Source organism: Podarcis pityusensis (genome assembly GCF_964106645.2).
Source record: "Podarcis pityusensis genome assembly, chromosome: 7".
In the NCBI taxonomy this organism is placed as follows: domain Eukaryota; kingdom Metazoa; phylum Chordata; class Lepidosauria; order Squamata; family Lacertidae; genus Podarcis; species Podarcis pityusensis.
The window spans coordinates 79,014,597-79,034,579 of NC_138031.1; positions in this window are offsets into that span (position 1 = coordinate 79,014,597).

The window sequence follows — 19,983 nt, forward strand, 5'->3', positions numbered from 1 at the left end:
ATTCCTCTTCACTTTCTGCCATCAAGGTTGTGTCATCTGCATATCTGAGGTTGTTGATATTTCTTCCAGCAATCTTAATTCCGGCTTGGGATTCATCCAGCCCAGCCTTTCGCATGATGAATTCTGCATATAAGTTAAATAAGCAGGGAGACAATATACAGCCTTGCCGTACTCCTTTCCCAATTTTGAACCAATCAGTTGTTCCATATCCAGTTCTAACTGTAGCTTCTTGTCCCACGTAGATATTTCTCAGGAGACAGATGAGGTGATCAGGCACTCCCATTTCTTTAAGAACTTGCCATAGTTTGCTGTGGTCGACACAGTCAAAGGCTTTTGCATAGTCAATGAAGCAGAAGTAGATGTCTTTCTGGAACTCTCTAGCTTTCTCCATAATCCAGCGCATGTTTGCAATTTGGTCTCTGGTTCCTCTGCCTCTTCTAAATCCAGCTTGCACTTCTGGGAGTTCTCGGTCCACATACTGCTTGAGCCTTCCTTGTAGAATTTTAAGCATAACCTTGCTAGCATGTGAAATGAGTGAAATTGTGCGGTAGTTGGAGCATTCTTTGGCACTGCCTTTCTTTGGGATTGGGATGTAGACTGATCTTCTCCAATCCTCTGGCCACTGCTGAGTTTTCCAAACTTGCTGGCATATTGAGTGTAGCACCTTAACAGCATCATCTTTTAAAATTTTAAACAGTTCAGCTGGAATACCATCACTTCCACTGGCCTTGTTATTTGCAGTGCTTTCTAAGGCCCATTTGACTTCACTTTCCAGGATGTCTGGCTCAAGGTCAGCAACCCCACTACCTGGGGTGTACGAGACATCCATATCTTTCTGGTATAATTCCTCTGTGTATTCTTGCCACCTCTTCTTGATGTCTTCTGCTTCAGTTAGGTCTTTACCACTTTTGTCCTTTATTATGGTAATCTTTGTACGAAATGTTCCTTTCATATCTCCAATTTTCTTGAACAGATCTCTGGTTTTCCCCATTCTATTGTTTTCCTCTATTTCTTTGCATTGCTCGTTTAAGAAGGCCTTCTTGTCTCTCCTTGCTATTCTTTGGAAATCTGCATTCAATTTCCTGTATCTTTCACTATCTCCCTCGCATTTTGCTTGCCTTCTCTCCCCCGCTATTTGTAAGGCCTCGTTGGACAGCCACTTTGCTTTCTTGCATTTCTTTTCCATTGGGATGGTTTTAGTTGCTGCCTCCTGTATAATGTTGCGAGCCTCCACCCATAGTTCTTCAGGCACTCTGTCCACCAAATCTAAATCCTTAAACCTGTTCCTCACTTCCACTGTGTATTCATAAGGGATTTGATTTAGATTGTATCTTACCGGCCCAGTGGTTTTTCCTACTTTCTTCAGTTTAAGCTTGAATTTTGCTATAAGAAGCTGATGATCTGAGCCACAGTCAGCTCCAGGTCTTGTTTTTGCTGACTGTATAGAGCTTCTCCATCTTTGGCTGCAGAGAATATAATCAATCTGATTTCAATGTTGCCCATCTGGTGATGTCCATGTGTAGAGTCGTCTCTTGTGTTGTTGGAAAAGCGTGTTTGTGATGACCAGCTTGTTCTCTTGACAGAACTCTATTAGCCTTTGCCCTGCTTCATTTTGATCTCCAAGGCCAAACTTGCCAGTTTATCTCCAAGTTGATCTCCAAGGCCAAACTTGCCTTTTATCTCTTGATTCCCTACTTTAGCATTCCAATCCCCTATAATGAGAAGAACATCCTTCTTTGGTGTCACTTCTATAAGGTCTTGTAAGTCTTCATAGAATTGGTCAATTTCAGTTTCTTCAGCACCAGTAGTTGGTGCATAAACTTGGATTACTGTGATGTTAAAAGGTCTGCCTTGGATTCGTATCGAGATCATTCTATCATTTTTGAGACTGCATCCCAGTACAGCTTTCGCCACTCTTTTGTTGACTATGAGGGCCACTCCATTTCTTTTATGGATTTCTTGCCCACAGTAGTAGATGTGATAGTCATCCGAACTGAATTCGCCCATTCCCGTCCATTTTAGCTCACTGATGCCCAGGATGTCAATATTTATTCTCGCCATCTCATTTTTGACCACATCCAACTTACCCAGGTTCATGGTTCTTACATTCCAGGTTCCTATGCAATATTTTTCTTTACAGCATTGGACTTTCCTTTCGCTTCCATGCATATCCACAACTGAGCGTCCTTTCGGCTTTGGCCGAGCCGCTTCATCAGCTCTGAATCTACTTGTACTTGTCCTCCGCTCTTCCCCAGTAGCATGTTGGACACCTTCCGACCTGAGGGGCTCATCTTCCAGCGTCATAACTTTTATATGATGATATAATGGGATATAATGATATGATGATATAAAGGGATGATGATAGTCAGCTAATATTGCTGGGCTACAGTTACTTTTTATATTATAATTCAGGGTTGCCATAAGTCTGGTTTTTCTTTGATGTTAATGGGATTTCAAAGGAGAAATTATGTCCGGGGGGGGGGGATTTCAGAAAGGTGGTGCTTTGTCCTGGATCTTAGAAGTCAATTGCAAAATCATGATGATTATTATTATTTGCATTTTTGTAAAAAAAAAAAAAAAAGCTCTTCAATTTCAGTGGTTTCCTGGTTTTTACTTTTTGAAATATGGCAACCCTATTTTTTATATTAAGCAGTGTATATATTTTTTTAATAAAGTAAATAAATCAGAACTAGCAGCCATAAACTCCACGAATTGGTTAGCAGCCAGCCCCACGTGTTGCAGCGGCAGCAAGTTCCATAAATTCATTATGCATTGCACATAGAAGTATTTCACTTTGTCTCTCCTTAATCTACTGTCAATCAGTTACAATGGATGAACCTGAGTTCTGGCATTATGAGAGAGAGGGAAAGCAACTCTCTATCCACTTTTCCCACACCTTGCATAATTTTGCAAAACTCTTATCTTGCCTCCCCTTCAGTTATCTTTTCTCCAAGCTAAAAAGAAGTCTCATTTGTGGCTGCCTTTCATCAGAAGGAAGGTGCTCTTCTTGAGATAGGGCAACCAGAATGTGACACAAAACTCCAAAGGCAGCCACACCATAAACTTGCATAACTTTATGGGGTGGGTAATTGTTTTGCCTTTTTTATTTACCTTTTTTATCTTTTTATTTTATTCTGCGAACTGCCTTGAGATCTTATGATGAAGGGTGGTTTATAAATGTGTTGTTGTTGTTGTTGCTGTTTAAAAAAGAGATACTGGTCAGGTTAGCCAGATTGATTTGAATGCTGTCGGCGGATTTTTGTTGCTGTCTTGTTGGGCTGTGTATGCGATAAAGGGGAACCATATCAGGGTGAAGACATCTTCTTCTATTTGTCCCTGTGTCAGTTTCAGTTTTGTTATGTACTGAGTTGAATAGGAGCCAAAATGCAGCAATCTGATTGGTCCTAGAACAATGCAGCAGTATGATTGGTCCGCAGGAGCCACCCAATCCAGCTCCAGGTGGAAGTGAATCCACAACCTGATTGGCCTACAGGAGAATCCCGGAATTAGCCAATCACATGCAGCCCATTGTCTAAATAATGTATATAAAGCAGATATTGGGGGGGAACTTTCATTCCTCCTCACCACGATGAGCTGAATAAAGAGCATGAAATCCCCTCTCGACTCCGAGTATATTTCAAGTTTGTTGGTTAGTTTTTCTAATAAGCCTGTTTCCCATACCTTTTGATACCATTGGTCCATGTTTACTTCTGACAGGTCTCTCCAGTGCCTGGCTATGATGCTTCTGGCTGCTGAGAGTAGATGGGTTATGAGCTCTTTGTGTTGTGAGTGGGCATTATTGTCTTGGGTGATATTTAGTAGGGCCAGTTCTAGCCAACCCCAACCTCTCTCACCACCAAAGGAATACAAGCAAATAGTAAAGAGAAGCCACAGAAGTGACGCTGACACAAAACCCCACACATACACTAAGTAGAATAGAAGCATTGCCACCGGACCCCACCCCGCTCACCATTCCCCCCTCCACCTCTTTCCCCCTTTTCTTCCTAATATAACCCTAATGACTCAACAAGTGAAACTGATCGGTAGAAAATGTAACTTGAAAAAAGAGACATTGCACATACTTTTGTAAACAAAGAAATCTTAGAGAGAGAGAGAGAGAGAGAGAAAGAAAGAGACTGATGTTACAGAAAGTTTAGAAATTTTTGAGTAACAGAAATCTCTACATTGTCACTAAATGGACTAAATAGATCATGAGCTAGAACATGGGTTGGCAAACTAAGACCCGGGGGCCAGATCTGGCCCAATTGCCTTCTGGATCCAGCCCACAGATGGTCCGGGAATTGCCATGTGGATTGGAGTGGGGATTCTGATCGTTCGGGCTGCACCATTTCCCCCCTCCCTCACACACACTGCAGCGGCACCTCCTCCTGGCTTCTCCCTGCCCTGCCTAGAGGAGGTAGGGGGTTGGGCTTTATTGAGCCACAGTTGGCTGAGTGCCATTTTAAGCAGCCGCTCTCTGGAGTCAGCCCTTTCGCAACGCTCATCATCCTTCCACCACTGCCGCCAGACCCTGCCCCTCTCAAGGCACAGGAAAGCAGCCACCGGGGCTTGCCCGGTACTGTGGAGAAGGGAGAGGAGAGTCAGGGGGGATTTCCCCCCAAAATATAGTCCAGCCCCCCACAAGGTCTGAGGGACAGTGGACTGGCACCCTGTGGAAAAGTTTTTCTGACCTGTGAGCTAGAATCACAGAGCTGGAAAGGTCCTCAAAAGTCACTAGTACAATTCCATCCCAATGCAGAAATCTGCTATGTCATAGAAGTGCCAGGGAACCTCTGCTTTGCCTGGTCACATGGCAACGGTCTATACTACTCTCTGAGCCTTTTGGTACCTTTTTCTGGTCTGGTTGTGGAGGTAGAGGGTAGCAAATCAAGTGGAACTAATATAAGATCAAGGTAATGACTGTTTTCTTGGAGCATCTGTGTCTTTCTCAACACACAGCAACTCTTCGTTTCAAAGACTTCCTTCAGCAATTGCTCCACTTAGCCACTGATCTGAATCTGCCATCTGGAGTTTGCATTTGTTACTCTCGGTGACTTTCAGCACAATATTTTGAGACAGCTCAAGATAAAACCGCTTCCTGACGCTCGTCGCCAAACAAACTTTTCCATGGGATGCTCTGCCTGGTGCAAACGTGAGATCCTATGGAAACAGCATGCCAACAGCCAACTCTTGAGCAAAAGCTGGAGTGCAACAGAAATGACAGCACCACAGTAGGCCTAAAAGTTTTGCCTAAAGGAAAATTCAAAGCTTCAGCACAAGGAACCATCTCTGGGGGGATTCAAGGGGATTTAAAAGAATGTTCAAAAGAATGGTGAAATTTCATTGGGGAGGGAAAATGCACATCTCAAACCAAACACGGAAACTGAGATACATGCTATATTCTTCTTGTGTAAAGTTTGTTTAAAACACAGAGCACTCAAAGGATAAAATTTACAGCCTGTAATGCTTTGAAAGAGAATATGATGAAAATGATGTATAGATAGTATATTACACCAGTGAAATTAGCTAAAATGTATAAGACAAATTATAAATGTTGGAAATGTAAAGAAAAGGAAGGGACATTTCATCACATCTGGTGGGAATGTAAGAAAGTAAAGAACTTCTGGGAAATTATATATAACACTGGTCAACAACAAATTTGTTGTCTGCGTTTTTTCAGCTGATTTAGGATGAATCTGATGCACTGAATCAAAAAAAAACATTGGTTTTGCTCAATCTGGTCAAGTTTTTGAACTATGGCCACATGTCTTTTTTTACGTTTTTGTTCACATGTACGCTTCTGTGGAGCATTTTAGAAGAAGTTGGTGGGGGTAAAATGCCTTGTCAAATAATTGTTTTGATTGGAAATGATTATTTTAGTGACAAGAAGTATTCAGGTCCGATAGTTCTGGGTGATTATGTCGAAAAGGGATCAGTTTGAAGTCATAAAACCTCGAAATCTTCCATAAATTGGTCCAGCAAAGCATAAAGTTGGGGGGATCAAAACTAAGTTAATGGGGCAGCCGCCCCATGAAGTATCCTGATCTTCAATCAGCACGTCGTCCTGTAGCTCATTGTGATGAAATTCCAGTGTCTATCTTCGGAGAACTTCCTGACATTAGTGACGAAGATGCCTCCAGTGTTGAAGGACATGAAGAAGAAGAAGTGGTTCTTGAAGATGATGCTCCACATCCATTTTCCCAAAAGGAGTTGAATGATCTAGTTCGCGACCTCAGCTTGTCAAAGGACTCTGCCGAACTGTTGGCATCCAGATTGAAGGGAAAAAAACCTCCTCTCTGACAGTGCTCGCATCAGCTTCTTGCGCAACAGGCATCAAGAGTACCTCCGTTTTTTCTCGGAAGAGAAGGACTTGGTGTACTGTGCAGATATTGCGCAACCCTAACCCTAACCCAAAGATTGGAGACTGTTCATTGACAGCAGCAAGCGATCACTGAAATGTGTTCTGCTACACAACGGCAACCAGTTTGCCTCTATACCCCTGGCTCACTCGAGTACACTGAAGGAGAACTATGAAGCAGTGAAGTATGTGCTGGAGAAAATTGGTTATGATCAGCATAAGTGGTTTATTTGTGTTGACCTGAAGATGGTGAACTTTTTGTTGGGACAACAGTCTGGCTTCACCAAGTACCCATGTTTTCTGTGCATGTGGGATAGTAGGGACCGTGCTCAGCATTACACGAAGAAGGACTGGCCTGTGCAGGAGGAATTGGTGCCTTGCAAAGAAAGGAACGTCATCAACGACCCTCTGGTGGACAGAGACAGAATACTCTTCCCACCGCTGCACATCAAGCTCGGCTTAATCAAGCAGTTCACCAAGGCTCTGGACAAGGATGGTGACTGCTTCATTTACTTGTGCCAGGCTTTTCCAGGATTGACCATGGAGAAGTTGAAAGCTGGCATCTTTGATGGTCCTCAGATCCGTCAGCTCATCAGAGATCCAGAGTTCGGAAACTCAATGAACGAAGTGGAACTGGAAGCGTGGAAGGCATTTGTTCTGGTAGTGAAGAACTTTCTTGGCAACAATAAGGCCAGAAACTACGCAGAACTTGTCAACAACATACTGACTGCTTTCAGAAACCTGGGCTGCAACATGCGCGTCAAGATGCACTACCTATTTTCACATATGGACCGGTTTCCTGAGAACCTGGGTTCAATGAGTGACGAGCAGGGGGAGAGATTCCATCAGGACATGAAAGAGATGGAGACCAGGTATCAGGGTCGCTGGGACACAGTCATGATGGCTGACTACTGTTGGACTCTGAAGAGAGACCTCCATGCTGCTGAGCATTCCAGGAGTTCCAAGAAACAGAAGTTCAAGCCCTGAAGTTTGAAAAATGGTGAAGCAACATGCAATTTACGTGTACTTACCTTTATCAATGCCCACCATTCACTTTACAGAAAACCTGACCTGATGGAGAGAAACGGATGCCATTTCATGATTCAGCAGTGCAAAAATACCCTAAATCAGTTGTAGAAATCTAGACAACATTCAAAAAGTAAAAAATTGTTGCCCAGTGCAATGAGATGAAAAAAACAGAAGCATTTTTACTTGGTATTATAGGCAAAGACATTAATAGACAAGATGTCAAACTGTTATTATATGCAACAGCGGCAACAGTATTGTTAGCCCAGAAATAGAAGCAAGAATAAATTCCAATGAAAGAAGAATGGCAGATGAAATTAATGGACTATGCAGAATTGGACAAAATGACAGGAAGGATTCGAAACCTGCGGGACCAGAGATTTACAGAAAATTGGAAGAAGTATAGGAATTATTTGAAGAGCAACTGTAATCAACAAATTACGCTAGTAGGACTACAAGAAGTTTTGTAAGGAGAAATATACAAAGTGTTACAAAGTAGAAAAAGATAGAGATATTGGTTATGAGTTTGAAATGTAATAGGGAAAATAAGAAATGCATACTAAGAGATTAGATTGGAAAATTTTCAGGCAGGACTGATGGAAGTCAAAAAAATTGAATAAGATGTAAAAGTATGTTTAATTACTGTTGAAAATGATGTGTTAAAAAAACTAATAAAAATTTATATATAAAAAATAAAACACAGAGCACTCCCTCCTCAAGCTGACTCTGCACACAGAGAAGGCTGGAGAGGTTTCAACAGTTGTGGTCAGTGGGGTGGGGTGCTATTGTCTACCTGGCTTCCCAATGTGCTGTCGGTAACCAAGGGGGAGAATGGTAAATGTAAGGTGGAGGAGCGATCAGTGTGGTGCAACAACGCCAACCTCCCTGCCGCCTTGCCCCTCTCAGTTACTGGCAGTAGCCTCCATGTTAGAAAGCCAGCTGAGCAACGGCTCCCTACTGCACTTCACCCTGCCAACCAGTAGGGTTTATTCAGCTCATAGTGGTGAGGAGGAATGGAAGTTCCCCCACAATATGTGCTTTATATACATTATTTACACAATGGGCTAAGTCCGGGATTCTCCTGTAGGCCAATCAGGTTGTGGATTCACTTCCACCTGGAGCTGGATTGGGTGGCTCCTGCGGACCAATCATACTGCTGCATTGTTCTAGGACCAATCAGACTGCTGCATTTTGGATCCTATTCAACTCAGTACATAACATCCCCTTTGACCTGTTTTATTGCAGCGGGGGCAAATGAAAGCTTCTGCTTGTGCCAGTTTAAGTGTACCATGTGATCTCCTCCCAGCAGTCCTTCCTCCTCTGGTCACTGCTGTAGAAACACAACCTTACTGCCTGTTGGTGTTGCCAGCCTTCAAGTCATGTTTACAGACATCTTTGCAACACGGATTTGGTCTGCCAGCGGGCCTGGTGCCTGAAGCCAGTTCCCTGCAAAGCATGCCTTTGGGGTGTTGAAGCATTGTAAATCCCAAAAAAAATGAGCATTCCAGGGACATGGCAGGGGTGGAAACAGAGAAGTGAGACTTAGGCTGGATCCTAAGCCCATTCAACTCAGTCATGTGACCCAGTGTGAAAAACACTATTATAAAGGCTTGATTTCCTTCTGCCAGGCTTAGGCAGACCAGCAGCAGCCCCATCACAGAAGAAGAAGAAGAAGGAGAAGGAGAAGGAGAAGGAGAAGGAGAAGGAGGAGGAGGAGAAGAAGAAGAAGAAGAAGAAGAAGAAGAAGAAGAAGAAGAAGAAGAAGAAGAAGTAGTGGTGGAAGAAGTTGTTTTATAAATTGTGTGTCTTTGTTTCTCAATATGATCCATTTACATGGTTTTGTATTTATTGTGTTATATTCTACATGGCGACTTTCTCAAGGAGTTGAAAGATTCCATCAACGGTGTGTTCAAAAAAATTTTTACATATTATTTGGAAAGACAGGTGAACTAAGGCCAGTGTACTGGAAGAAGCAAAGATCACCAGTGTCAAAGCAATGATTCTTCAACATCAACTTCGTTGGACTGGTCATGTTGTGCGGACACCTGATTATCGTCTTCCAAAGCAACTACTCTATTCCGAGCTTAAAAATGGAAAGCGTAATGCTGGTGGTCAACAAAAGAGGTTTAAAAACTCTCTCAAGGCAAATCTTAAAAAAAAAAAGTAGGATAAACACCAACAACTGGGAAACACTGGCCTGCGAGTGCTTCAATTGGAGAACAGTCTTTACCAAAGGGGTCGTGGGCTTTGAAGACATTCGAACTCAGGACAAAAGGGAGAAACGTGCTAAGAGGAAAACACATTTGGCAAACACTCACCTTGATCAACTCCTGCCTGGAAACCTATGTCCCCACTGTGGAAGGATGTGGGGATCCAGAATTGACCTCCACAGTCACTTACAGACTCACTGTTAAGACCATGTTCATGGAAGACCATCTTACTTGGCTATGAGTGATTTCCAAAGAGGAGGAGGAGGAGGAGAAGAGGAGGAAGAGGAAGAAGAAGAAGATTGTGACTGGCTGTTATTTTTATTGACCATATTTTAGTAATTATTTGTTGTAATTGTAAAAAGTAAATTTCTGTTTATTATTTGCTGGTGCTTTGAGTGTTAGTTTTATTGTGTACTACTATATTCTAATAGATTATTGAATATTACTTTATTTTATATGTTATGTTTTAGTATGACTTTTTGTATTGGATCAGTTTATTCTAAGATATGTGCTCTTTGTTGTATATTTTGTTGCTGTAAACTGCCTTGTGTATAACAATATTAAAATATTAAAATTAAAAGTGAAACGAAATGTGAAATGAAATGAAAATGAAGTGGTGTAACTTTCTGCAGCTTACCTTTACACCAGCTTGCTTTGCACCAGCTTCTTGTGCCTAGGATTGCTCCCTCAACATGCAATTTTGAATATTTAATACTGTAGAAACAGACCTTCTTTTAAAGCAACGTATAATTGTGTGGGCTCTCAGGCTCCAAGTCCCTTGCACTGAGTTCACAAAGTTGTGGGGAACATTGCTTTTCAGCCAAACAGCCACCTGCAGTGCAAAACTCAGAAATGCCAATTGAAATTAAAGGCCTTTTTAATGTCATCATTTATTCCTTGTGACAAGTGCCTCTTACTGAGTGAACTTTAAGAAAGTTCGGATTTCATGTATCAGCAATGGTTTCCCTCCAAGCTAGATACAAATGGCATTTCACAATTCTTTCAGCATCCTGGAAAGCTAATCTGTGAAGGGGAAATGAGACCTGGCTCCAAATATCAATTCACCTATAGTATCCGACAAATGAACTAAGTGTCAAATGTCAGAGTGGCAGCTGAGACAGCGAGAATGAGAGGAATTCCGTGGAAATGTATCTAAAGTGAAACCTTTAAGGCAATATGCAGGAAGGCAACGGAGGAATATCAATGGCTCGCATCTCATATATTCAGGCGATGCATGCTCTCACCAGGGGTGTCCCTAAACATTTGACTTGTAGAAGGTAAGAGTGAATGAGAGGCTTTATTAAATATGTGTGGAAATCCCTTAAGAAATTTTGCTAATCCTATCAAGTCTCTTTTAACTTTCCTCAAAATTCATATGGGTGGTTAACCTGAGGACCTTCCAAATTCACTCTGAAGCTGACTGCAGCTGAAAGTCAGCATCACACAAAGATGCGAAACCCCCCTGAGGTGGTTGGCTAATTTCATTGGATTTCTTTTGACTTCCATTAAAATCCCTGCAGCTGTTTTGGCTAAAGGATGAACTGGATTTCACATCATTCATACAATTAGCAATTGTGTGAATCGCTTTTTAAAAATTATATTGTAGATGCAGGGTTGAAGGACGGGGGATTGCAATCTGGTCCTCTCTGGAATGAGAGTGGCAGGGGGCATGACCTCTTTGCCCCTGCTCCCCAGAGTGATCCTGATTCAGATCAGGTTTCCTTTACCAGCTATTTACATTGAGGAATTCTCCCATACACTCCAAATAAAGATTTCCCTCCAGTACAAATAGAGGGTGCAGAGGATACGGTCCTGATCAGGACAGCAGGTGGGGGCACAGAATATAAAGTCTTCCAGATCCAGTTCTCTGTGTCTACAGATTCTCATTTTGAAAGCCATCCATGCAATTTTAATTGCATCAATGGTGTCACATCTAGTTCTACTTCCTAATTCAGGTCCTAGGTGTACTACACATTTAAAGCAATATCATATCAATTTAAACAGTCATGGCTTCCCCAGAAGAATCTTAGGAACGGTGGTAAAATAAAGGTTTTTAGAGTTAGAATCATAGAATCATAGAATCCTAGAGTTGGAAGAGACCACAAGGGCCATCGAGTCCAACCCCCTGCCAAGCAGGAAACACCATCAGAGCACTCCTGACATATGGTTGTCAAGCCTCTGCTTAAAGACCTCCAAAGAAGGAGACTCCACCACACTCCTTGGCAGCAAATTCCACTGTCGAACAGCTCTTACTGTCAGGAAGTTCTTCCTAATGTTTAGGTGGAATCTTCTTTCTTGTAGTTTGGATCCATTGCTCCGTGTCCGCTTCTCTGGAGCAGCAGAAAACAACCTTTCTCCCTCCTCTATGTGACATCCTTTTATATATTTGAACATGGCTATCATATCACCCCTTAACCTCCTCTTCTCCAGGCTAAACATGCCCAGCGCCCTTAGCCGTTCCTCATAAGGCATCGTTTCCAGGCATCGTTTCCAGTTGTTAGGATATCCCTATATTCCCCCAGAGAGCTACACTTTTAGGTACAGGCACACAAACACACCCCAAGTATCACGTCCTCTCTCTAAAGAAGAGATGAACAGTTTATTCAAAACAGAGAGCTGTTGTCATGCTCTCTAGTAATTGAAATATAGTTGTCCGGTATAATACTGGTGGAGCACCTAAATGAGTGATGGTTCCTGTAGGGCTACCATACGTCCAGAAAATCCTGGACATCGCTGGGATTTCAATTCCTAAAATGGCGTCTGGGTGGAATTAGTTATGTCTGTTCTGAACATCCAGGGAAACCTGAACATAAGCTCACAAACACATCAAGGCATCCCACACTTTCTGGAGCGTAAATTATTGGTACAAAAATGTCCCTTATTTCAGAACCTCCTTGTTTTCCACAAGACAACTGTCTAACTTCCACTCTTCTTTTGCCAATTTTCTTAAAAGTAGCCAAAAAACAGCAAAAAAAGCTTCCCCCCCCCTCAAAAAAAATTGAGGGGGGAACTTTTTTGTCCGGATTTTCACTTTCTGAAATATGGCAACCCTAGGTTCCTACAGAATTAATGAAATACTTGGTGAAGAAAAGACATAACAATATAAATCAATAGCAAAAATTCGTTTTTGAATGAGACATTACAGAAGACATTAGCATGAATTGTACCCACTCAACTCATGGTAAATGGACTATTTGATAGGGAATTAATTCCCTGACTGGGAAACTCCATTTGGATGATACAATGCAATGGACAGATATAACTGCATAGACTTATGTAGGTCTGCAGTATCAGCATAGAAAAGGGAGATGGAACAAGTGACTATTACTCATCTTCCATTTTCCTTCTGTGCAACTGGCCTAACAATATTGTCTCAACAGTGCTGTGTTAATAAGATAAGGAAATATAGTAATATACCTAAGCCTTGAACATTAGCTGTGCTATGGATAAATCAGACTCTAGAGATAATGATTATGGAGCAACATCAATAAATGATTCTTAGCTAGGATCAAATTAATGATTTGTTCAAATTTCCAATGCAACTTTCCTCTCCACTTCAATTATCCAGTAATACATATGACCCTGCTACTCTTTTCCTTCAGGCAGGGTTCAGATCATTTCACAGAGTTCCATAAGTGAAAAGAGTGAGGGCACTGGATGCTGTTTCTTTAGCTCTCTTTGTGTGTTACTTGTCTGTAGGCCAATTGTGTGATGACTGCGGAGCAGGGATTCGCTTTTAGCCCCAACTCTTGACTTTGCATCTACTTCTTGGAACAAATGTGTTGCATGTAGTTGTGAATGGAGCACAGGAAGGAGAGCAACAGGAGCTGAGCTCTGCTGCCTACATACAGCAACTCCTAGATGGTATTTTGTTCTTGAGCCAGCGTGGTGTAGTGGTTAAGAGCAGTGGACTCGTAATCTGGTGAACCGGGTTCACTTTCATGCTCCTCCACATGCATCTGCTGGGTGACCTTGGGCTAGTCACACTTCTCTGAAGTCTCTCAGCCTCACTCACCTCACAGAGTGTTTGTTGTGGGGGAGGAAGGGAAAGGAGATAGTTAGCCGCTTTGAGACTCCTTAAGGGAAGTGAAAGGCAGGATATCAAGTCCAAACTCCTCCTCTTCCTCTTCTTCTTCTTCTTCATGAGCCTGAGAAGGTGACGATACAAATTGACCAAGGGAGACTGGAGTGCTGACAGACAGAAGTGGAGAGTGGACATTCTGGATTGGAGGAGGTATTTATTGTTTATTTTCATTTGAACTGGAATGGAGACTAGATAGATCATCTCAGGAGGATGGGATGGGGGCTGCCTTGGAGACTGAAGAAAAAACACTGGGTTAGGAAGTTTCCAGTTCCACTCCAGCATTTTGCCCTTCAGCCTCCAGGGCAGTCCCCTCTCACTTGCTTTCCCCTGAAATAATCCAGTTGAGAACCAAAGGAATGGGCATAAGAAATAAATCTGGATATGGAAAAGAATGCAGTGATGGAAGGAGAGGAAGTGTGTTTAAGAAAAATGGAGTTTTCCACAGTAACATTTGGATTGAAGACACGGCTATATTGATTCACAAAAGGGCCTTCTGCTTCACCACCTACCTGCCCCAAGAAGACAATGAATAAACATTTGCTTTTTAACTATTTGAATCTTGTATTTAGCCAGGTATGAGCATCTGAACAGAACTGTTAAATCACTTTTGACGCCCCCATATGACACCTACGTCTTGCACTGAATATAGTATTGCCAGCCTAAGCAGGTGAAAGATCTTCTGTAGCATACCTGCTTCACAACTCATGAAACTCAAATTCTTTGCATGGGTTAGGGTTGGCACTGTGGAAGAGCAGGGCTCATGTGCCTTTCACAGCTGTGTGATGGACAGAAATGAAGCAAGGCAAGGCTTTTCTCATATGAGAAATGCTTCCCCTGTTGGCATTTTATATGTCAGGTACCGTGGTACCTCAGGTTAAGTACTTAATTCGTTCCGGAGGTCCGTACTTAACCTGAAACTCTTCTTAACCTGAAGCACCACTTTAGCTAATGGGGCCTCCTGCTGCTGCCGCGCCGCCTGAGCACAATTTCTGTTCTCATCCTGAAGCAAAGTTCTTAACCTGAGGTAATATTTCTGGGTTAGTGGAGTCTGTAACCTGAAGCGTATGTAACCTGAAGCGTATGTAACCCGAGGTACCACTGTATCTTATGACCTGAGTTTGACCCCTGAGTTATTCTGGGGCACTCCACCCCCTCCACCTGCAACACAGGGCAAAAATTTGCATACGGCATAAAGTTTATGTAAATTTTATGCAAACCTTCTTCCCCCTGTCGTGAGTGCAGAAGAGGACTCAGCCCACTGTGACCAGAGAACCCAGTTGGAAACCCTGCCCCAACCTTCGTAGTGAGCATGGATGGTGCTATTTTAGCTACATAAGAATCAGCCCTCAGAGAATAAATACATATGATGTTTGCGGGAGATTGGCAAATATGAAGGAATTACTTCCAGATCCTTTGAATGTTTGCTGATAGCAGGCTGTTGCTTTAAGCTGGTTTCTTCTTTCAGAATTCTAATTCTTAAAATACTTTAATATCATGAAAAGTGCTTAGGGCTTTAATAAGTTTTGTTTATCATTCCCCAGACTTTGCCCTCATCCGGTTTCATAAATATGCCCGAGTCATTCATGTGATGTGCTCAGCTCCTGATCTGGGAGCTCTCTTGATGCTCTGCAAGCATCCTGTTTTCTATTACTGGGATTATTATTTTGCTGTTACAAGCCGTTAATAATACCTTACATTTATACAGAGCCTTGTATCTTGAAAGCATTTTGTAAATTTATATATGCAAATGATAAGGATTTAGGCATACTTTTTATTTGGGGGGGAAATCACTGAGGATTATATTACGCACTCCAGGTGTGAAATTCAATAGCTCGTTCACTATATGCAGAAATAATGGTGCCACAGGTACAACAATATTAGGATCATGGGCCATTGAAACCCAGGTAAATAATAGTTGGAATGTGGCTCTATCAGATCACCTTAAAACGTAAAGGTAAAGGACCCCTCACAGTTAAGTCCAGTCGCAGATGACTCTGGGGTTGCGGTGCTCATCTTGCTTTACAGACCAAGAGAGCCGCCGTTTGTCTGCAGACAGTTTTTCCGGGTCATGTGGCCAGCATGACTAAGCCACTTCTGGTGCAACGGAACACCGAAACCAGAGCAGCGCATGGAAACGCTGTTTACCTTCCCACCGGAGCGGTACCTATTTATCTACTTGCACTTTTTGGCATGCTTTTGAACTGCTAGGTTGGCAGGAGCTGGGACCGAGAAACAGGAGCTCACCCCATCACAGGGATTCGAACCACCAACCTTCTGATCAGCAAGCCCAAGAGGCTCAGTGGTTTAGACCACAGCGCCACCCGTGTCCCCTTCCTAGCCATAGAAGGATAATTAAAGGCACTTCAAAGATAGACACTCTTAGCAAGACTTGGCTTCTCTTCTTTTCCTTTATAAATGAGACAGAATATACTTTTATTCCACCCACAACAAAAGAATCTCTTCAGAGAGGATACTTGAATTGACAAACTTAAACAAACGTATTGCTTGTATATTGTGTACTGCATATGAAACTTAATAAGAATGTATCACTGGACAAGCTTGTGTAGTTATATGTTGTTCTTGTATTTACATGAAAATCAATAAAAATATTGGGATCATGGGCTGTGGTTAGCAATGTGCTAGCCCTGATGCTATGCTACAATCCCAGAAGACCTGGTCATTCATTAAACACTAGGTTGAATTGTTTGTTAGTGCATGTAATCAGCACTGCATTCTAATGTGGGGCGAAGACAAACTGGCTGGCAGGTGCCATCTTGTGAGCCTGATTTCATAAAATATTCTGATAGCATGTTAATATGTAAAGGTAAAGGGACCCCTGACCATTTGGTCCAGTCATGGCCGACTCTGGGGTTGCGGCGCTCATCTCTTTATTGGCGTACAGCTTCCGGGTCATGTGGCCAGCATGACTAAGCCGCTTCTGGCGAACCAGAGCAGCGCACGAAAACGCTGTTTACCTTCCCACGGGAGCGGTACCTATTTATCTACTTGTACTTTGATGTGCTTTTGAACTGCTAGGTTGGCAGGAGCAGGGACCGAGCAACGGGAGCTCACCCCGTCACGGGGATTCGAACTGCCGACCTTCTGATCGGCAAGCCCTAGGCTCTGTGGTTTAACCCACAGTGCCACCCGTGTCCCTATGTTAATATGTAGGTGGCCACTTACCACGTTGTCTTAGGGCTAGCTTATATATATATTTCAAGCATCCAATAGCCCCTCCTCCAGCTGAATCCCTCAGAGGAGTATCCACTATTAAAACAATGGGGAAATGAACTATCTAACAATAAAACACATCGGAACAGCAGTAAAATGAGGGCTGCCATACGTCTGGGATAATCCTGGACATTACCGGGATTTCATATTTTTTTATTATTAATAATATTTATTATTTTTCCAAAGACACTAAAAAAAGAAGAAAAAAGAAAGAAAGAGAAAAACAATGCAATACAACACATCAAATTAACAAAACAAGACAAAGACAATAAAATAAATCAAACAATTTCATTATCCCATCTTTCATTCACTTATTTCCACGACCTCCTCACACCTCCCTTTTTGTATTCCACTTCTGTTAATTATTTCAGCAATTCCTTTCCATCTTCCTCTGTTTTCTATCCTATAATTATCTTAACTCATTCTAACCTTATTTTTTCCTTTAATACTCTATTAACCTATCTGTACTTAATTCCTTATAATATTTCTACTAAAGCCATATAACTTCATTTCAACATTTTTCTAACATTCATTAATTTTACAATATTTCTGTAGATAGTCTTTAAACATTACCGGGATTTCAAAGGCGGAAGTGACGTGTGGTAGGAATTTCAGGAAGGTGGTGGTTTGTCCTGGATCAAGTCAATCGAAAAAGAGTAATAACAACTTGGGGGTTTGTCCTTAAAAAACCAACAACTTTCAGTGGTTTCCTTTTTAAAAAAAGCTCAACAATTTTCAGGATGTCCTGGTTTTTACTTTTTGAAATATGGCAACCCTACATATCAGGAAACAGTGTACTGCTATACATGCCTGCTCAGATGTAAGTGTAAAGGGACTTGCATATCTTTTGCATGTTCTTGAAACTAATTCATTTTTAACATGACCCATACTGAATGGGATTAGGAGGATTTTGTCCATGCGTGTAATCGCATGTGTTTTACTGTCACACTTAATGCTTGTTTTAAAAAGCACCAGCATAAAGACAAAGTCCAGCAACAATCATATTGTGTACTGCTAACCTGACTTGGCACCTACAAAGGTGACTGGGTGGAACCCGGACTTAATTAGAGATGACCTATTGATTTCAATTGGTCTGTTTTAAGTCTGGATCAATTCACTGTTGGATTTAAAAATGAAATGTTTCAGCTGAATATGAAACCCTTTGATACGTTTACTAAATTTTGTTAAGAATTTGTTTAAGAATTCCATTTTGACATTTGTAAACTGCTTTGAGGGTGTGTGTGTTTTTAACAATCAAGCAGTGTATGAATTTTATGCAATAAATTAATCAAAACAAATTGGCAGATAAATAACAACAATTATATAGGCACAAAAAGAAACAGGTTTCATATATTCTGACATAATCAACAGTGATGGGTTGTATCCAACGTTGGCCATACTCAGAATAGACTTATGGGCATGACTAATTAAGCTCAATTGATTTCAATTGGCCTATTCTGAATAGGACTTACTTGGACCCAGTTTAATATCTGATACATTTAGGAAGAGCTGCTCAAGCTAATAAAAAAGTTGATATAGTTAATAAAGAAGAAAATATGAAGCAGGAGAAATAGGTGACAGCACTAAGGTACAGGTACTATTATAGAGTAAACCTGAGAAGTTGAAAATTAGCAATACTGTGCAATATATTAAAGGGTAATTAGAAATTACGGAAAGGGAACAGAATATTGACATCATAAAATAAGCTGAATGATATGATGAACCAGTCACTTAACAGATCATTGTACTGAGGTCTGTTCATGTAACTGTTGATATATATCTTGCAGTTTCATAATCAATCAATATGATTGACTCCTTTGAGAGTGGTTATTACACCTGCATCTCTGCATCAAAAGTGATTGAATGATCCAATCATACCCAATTATACATTTAAGCCAATTTCATGGCAAGATCATTTACACACTGTAAGAGGCTACAGGGAAGGGCGGCCAACTAGGATTGCCATATTTTGAAGAGCAAAAAAGAGGACACATTTTGCCAGCTTCTACTTTTAACTATGGGTCACTATGACAACTCTACCCATGAAAAAGATGACATGTCCTGGAAAAAGAGGACATATGGCAACTCTAGGCTCACAGGAACCTTTCATTATTTCATTTATTTATTCCTTGCTGCAGTGCATACAGTTTGGGAATTCTGGAGCTAAAAAAACCCCTTATGCCCCCCACACAAGCAATTTCAGAACAGTCTCATTACTGTCTTAGTAATATGCCTTCTTCTGTCGTCCTTTCATTACCTGAGTCCTAGCGAACCAATGAAAATCTAACCGTTACAAATACCGGGGGTGGGGGTGGGGAGCCTTAGTCTTTTAATTACAATGGTACTAAAAATAGCATCCTAGTTCCAGGCAAATCAAAGTTCTTTGTTTTCCTTTCCAGTGTGCACTTCATGATAATCATGCTACTTGTTGTAAACAGTAAACTGAGCCAGCTAGTCAATTAGCGGAGCACTCTATTAATCTTTTCATAGAAAGAAACATTAAATTCAATTAAAATCCCTCCACTTAAAAATGGTAATGAGCACCCTGATCCAGAGATATTTTGTTTCAGAAGGGGGATCTGGATTTAAGCCAATTTCATTCCCTTGAAGTTTACGTATCTGAGGGGTCATGTGACATAACTTGATACAATCCAAGTTATGCCAGTTAGTCCATTTCACCATGTTGCATATTTATGCAAAATAATCAATTAACATATTTATGCAAAATAATCTATTATTAATCATCTATTTTGGTATCATAACTCAATACGAAAACGGGGTCATTACAAAAATAAATTCATTTCTATTCTTATATGATGGCATTGTGTGTTCCAGTAGCTAATAAATAGCAGCAATTTGATAGATCAAACAGAGTCATATCTTGGATCAATTAAATCACTTATTTTTTCTGTTTCCATTGATGCCATTTGCTGTTTTCTTGTGACAGGAGGAGTTAGGGGTTTTTAGTCACAGGTCCAGACTGTATTTAAAACCAGTAATAAATTTATTATAACAGGTTTTAAGAAACAAAGACTGCTGTATTCTGTTAAATAAAGCTGCCATTATAGGGTTCA